Source organism: Xiphias gladius, chromosome 5, assembly GCF_016859285.1.
Source record: "Xiphias gladius isolate SHS-SW01 ecotype Sanya breed wild chromosome 5, ASM1685928v1, whole genome shotgun sequence".
Lineage (NCBI taxonomy): Eukaryota > Metazoa > Chordata > Actinopteri > Istiophoriformes > Xiphiidae > Xiphias > Xiphias gladius.
The window spans coordinates 7270105-7275432 of NC_053404.1; positions in this window are offsets into that span (position 1 = coordinate 7270105).

The window sequence follows — 5328 nt, forward strand, 5'->3', positions numbered from 1 at the left end:
TTCACTGGCAGCTGGGTATGGGTGGGGGCAGTCACCCCAGTGGCTATATGTTACTGTGCCAAAAAATAACCAGACCACAGAAACCTCTAACACAGGCTCTTACATCATCCCATCGTCAGACAGCTCCTCTGCAGCTGGACAGGGCTTTAATATCTTAATACTTTATGTATGGGTGTACAAATCTGGTCTTGCCTCAAATTAGAATAGGTACGGTGGAGACTGACATGTCATTTTAACCAGCTGCTTTTGTGTTATTTTAACAAACTGTTATAACGTTATTATTTCACACATGCATTTTATTTCATAAATGCCTAGGTTTCATACATGCATACATACAGATAATACAGGTGACAAAAAGTGCTACTTTGACAATCGGGCAGATTGGAGGCTCTGATTGAGCCATTTGATTGAGCCAATCACTTTTCATGATTATCACCAAATTCTGTATTATCCTTTACTCTGCGGGAACGGGATTATATATTAGCAAGCTAGTCTTGTCACTTGGGTCAGTCAACTGCATAAGTCAACTCCATGAGTTCCACCTGGCAACTGGATGTAAATAATTAGTAACAACAAATCTCTACATGAGAACTAGTTTGAGTAGTGCAAACCACTTTAAGGTCTAGTTTAGTAATGTGGAAATCTACATATAACTGATGTTATATTTAGGCTAAGTTTGAACTTTAAAACAGCTGGTGCAACTGACTCTTGAACATCTTGCCTGCGATTATAGGCATTTACAGTCTTAGATGATTTACTGAACTGTTATCAGCAGTCTCAGAGCACCCAGGGGCCTAGAAGCACGCTGTCAATGACTTGTGAGTCGTAACCATGGATATCTTTCACATGCCTGCCTTTCCACATGAACACACCATTATCTATGGCAGCACACAACATACCAGGGTGCATAATGGGCACAAGCAATGCTGTATGTCTACATACAGGTTTGTTGTTTCTGGCCTATTTTCAACAGTCAAATATTGGTCAGTATGAAAAATTCACATCTGATACGATGTATATGATGGCAATTAAATGAATACTAACATACATAAAGATTGTTCAAATTTAAAATAAAATGGGCATAAAATATCCCCATCAGCAGCCTCATTCCATACTAATGTGGCTTTCACAAGGCAGGTTTTGTGCTTTCTCCTATTCCAGAAACATCCTCTCTAGTGTCTGAACTCACAGTTTTTGGCTACCTGGCTGATAAGCTAAAAATACACTTGCTGTCACACCTCATCATAGGCATCACCCTGTTGCCACGGAGGATGTATCCGTCGTGACAAATCACCGTGGTGCCAGAAACAGATATAAAGAAAGAACACATAGAGTTACATAAGCGATGTGGGTAAGCTATTAAAAAATGCACAATAAGATGCAGTTGCGTGGGGGGGCAGTGTATTAAAAGTGATTGGGATGCTTTTTTTTTCTTCAGTGGGCATGGACAGTAATCTCTCCTCCATAGTCAAGATTTGGCACAGCATACCGATGGTAATGTCCTCTCGTTCATACATACAGTACAACAGCATCTTACAGATCATGTAACACTTTACAGTTTAATGTAACATCGCCATCACTGCCATCATTGGAACCACGGAATTTGCTTGTGCTGCCCTCATGGGGGCAGTGTAGGACATCATGACTGGTCATGAGTGATGCTGTAGAAAGATGGAGGAGCTCCAGGTATTGACTGCCCTTTATTCACGTGCAGAGGGATGCTGCCGTCTGGCTCACAGTAGCACAGAGAGGGAATGAAAGAAAGGACCCCACATGAATTCTCCGACAGAACACTATTCTACACTGCCAACTAGGGACTCCTAAACAGCAATGGTAACATCAAAAGCCACCTCAACTCGGCTTAAATTTCATATTACATTATAACACCCCAGTCAATATAAATTTTTGAGACTGCAATATTATGTTTGACAAAAGAGTAGACTTGGTGACTAATGAGACCAATACAATGTATTCACAGAATCACAGTAAATACACTATAACCCTTTCCACCAAAACATGCTAATGAACTCTTGATTACAAGTGCAATAAAATAAGTGCTTGTCCTACAGCTCAGGTAAAATCAGTGAAAATCGGTCCATCCAAAGAAATCAAATGATTCTATACACAGTCAGCTGTTAGTAGAATACAACAACAGACATACGTGGTAGCTTCATTATATTCCCAATTGACCAACCAGTATTCAGTATGCACTCAATACACATTCCTTTCAATAGAAGTAATATACTAATTGATTCCAGTGAGAGCCAAACACATAGTACTGCGCAAACGTTTTAGGCACCTAAAGTAAAGTGAGGATGCTTTCAAAAATAATGCCATGAATAGTTTTTATTTACCACTATCTCCTAGGTACACTTGGAAGGTAGGTTGTTCCAAGCATCTTATTGCTTCTGTATCTTCATGTGATCCCAGACTGACTTGATGATACTGAGATCAAGGCTCTCATGGTACTGCATGATGGATAAGTTCTGTAGACAGAGGATCTCAAAAATATAAACTTCAAAATAAAAGTACACAACAAAATCAACAGTTTCATCCCCTTTGAATGTAAAACATTTGAGATTATACATATCTGTATCACCCCACTTTTTCTTAGATTGACCTTATCATGTGTGTACCATCTAGCACAATGTACTGTAAATTAAAGTAATTAATTTGATATTGTACTTTCGTGGATCAAAATCACTAGGAAATTGTCCTTTATGGGTCAGCGTCCTTGGAGTAGTGGCCATTCTTATACTGGAACACTGCTGAATAAACAAACTTTAAAAACCAAGAAGTAAATGAATCCACAATTCTAACACAATTAAGCAATAACATTATTTGGTATTGATTGGTTTCTACTTCTCTATTCCAATCCTCTCTGTCTCATGAAGCATACATTCCTCTGATCTGACTGATATTCACTGATTTATTAAATGAATTAAAACCCTTGTATTTTTTCTGACACTATTACAAATTCAAACAAATATACATTTTCTGAGAAGGACATTTTGTATAGTCCCATATATTTAAAGAAACATAAATTTTATTTTGCTTTCCATTCTGACAAGGTTAAAACTTAATTTTCCAATCTAAGGTATTGCTTGGTGATCCTGTTTTAATATTCCCTTTCCTATTTCTACCATGTACAGTAGCTGGGACAAATAAACAATTTGAAGAATAGAAAACTGATACAAACTATAACAGTGACATAAGAAGGGTTCTCCTCTCCTGTTCTATCATCCACAGAGGACAAAAGCAATCATCAGTGTCACCTTTTGAACAGGGGAGGGAGAGAGGGAGTCACAGCAGAGAGGGAGAACTAAAACTGCACGGTTTTACTGTTTGCTTCATGCTTGACTAGTCAGCCTGTCCTTGAGCCAGTGTGTGTGTGTTATGACTGAGATGCTGATGAGATAACAGAACAGAACACTAATTTACATGGGTTTTATGTGTGTTTGTGTGTGACAGTGGGAAGCTGAAGCTGAGGCAAAGTGTGTTAGTGTGTGAATTTGGACTGTAACATTTAAGCATCCTGAGCCTCTGGATGTGGGTTAGCCACATTGGATCAGATTTGTCTGCATAGAGAATATTCAATACTCACTGGCACAAGTGTGTATGTATTTGTGTGATTTGTGCGTGTGTGTGTGTGTGTGTGTGTGTGTGTACTTGTACTTCTATCTTTTTGAGGACCAGTTTGAGTTATATAACTTACGGAGTGATGACATTTTGAGAAAGTGAGGAGATTTTGAGTTTCCTCATAAATATAGAAGTTCAAGTTTGTGTGCGTGTTTTGATAGCTGATGAATTCAAGTGTAATGGTTCCATTTTGATGTGTGTGTGCTGCAGCATGGCAAGTGTCTTCTAGCAGCCACATATTAACCTAACCTCTAGCAGCCATTTATTAACAAGAGATGGAGCCACCCTGGTAACACCCCCCCCTCCGCTAACCCATCAACTGCATGTGACATCATCCACTCTGTTGTCGCAAGACTCTAGATTCTGCACCCCAGTGCTTTCTTCATTATCTCCAGGGACTGACACTTGACACATTACTTTTTGCACTTTTTGTAAATTTTTCTATTCACTTACTGTTTGTCTATTATCATTACTATTTTATAGTTGTTTTTACTTTTATACTTTTTACTTTCTCTTTCCTAACTGAGTGTTGAGCAATTGTAACAAAGCAATTTCCTTGCCAGTATCAATAAAGTTTTTCTTATTCTGATTCTGTTTCAGACAGCATTAGCAAAACATAGAATGAGAGATCTAAGATCTCAGAGTGATCCAATCAGAAAACAGACCCACTATTTCATATATCTGCATCTAATGTGAAAACCTCTACTGGGGCTATACTTTTTGCCAATTCATGACCATCAGATTTTGTCCCCATTATCTAAACTCATTTGCGTTGATATCTTAAAGGATCATTCCAGTTTGGGTTTTCTTTTGTAAGTCTTGACCATCAAAAAAAGGCAGTTATATCATGACAAAATACATTATGATAACATGCACCAACACATCATTTAAAACATATGGTTATAATGGTAAAATAAGTTTAAGTAACAGTGACTACAGTGGATTTTTTCTTGAATTATTCAAAAAGGACTACCTACCCTTTTAACTAATCCACTGATGTAATAACCAGTTGTTTTACGGCTAAAGCTGAGTAGTCAGTGTACGTTTTTTTGTTAATCTAGTACAGTACTTTGTGTTAACACAAAATAGGAATTTTAATTGGCCTTTATGCACAACCAAAACATATGACTTCTATGCTCACAATGTATGGATCAATGAACCAGTTATGATGTGATGACAACACTATACATAAACAAAGAACAGCCAATCATTTTGTCCACTTACAGTTACATAAAGTTTATTCAAACAAGATGACCACGTCTCCAACAATGTTGATAAAAAAAGTGTGAGTTAGCATTACTTAAGACATGTAAGAAAGATAAAAATAAGACGAATAAAAGAAAAATCTACTGTGTTCAGTATTATTTCTATCATAGCACAGCAAAGCAGCCCGAAATAAATGCAATCCTCCAACAGCCAGATTGTTAATTTTTCAGGCAGTTAATTAAGTGTCTGGACCACCCCTCAAAATGAATGTCAAACGACAACTGATCTGGCAGAAATTAAGCCCAATTTGAAAATGAGCTGAGGATGCTTAATTCAGGGTTAAAATCAGGCTTAATCCATGCTGTGTCTGCCTGGCATGAAACCAGATAAATTGCTGAGATCTGAGAACACAGCAATATCACTATCATGAAGTGAGACAGGTCAAGAAATGTGAGTAGTCAGATAAGACAGGCTGGATACAAA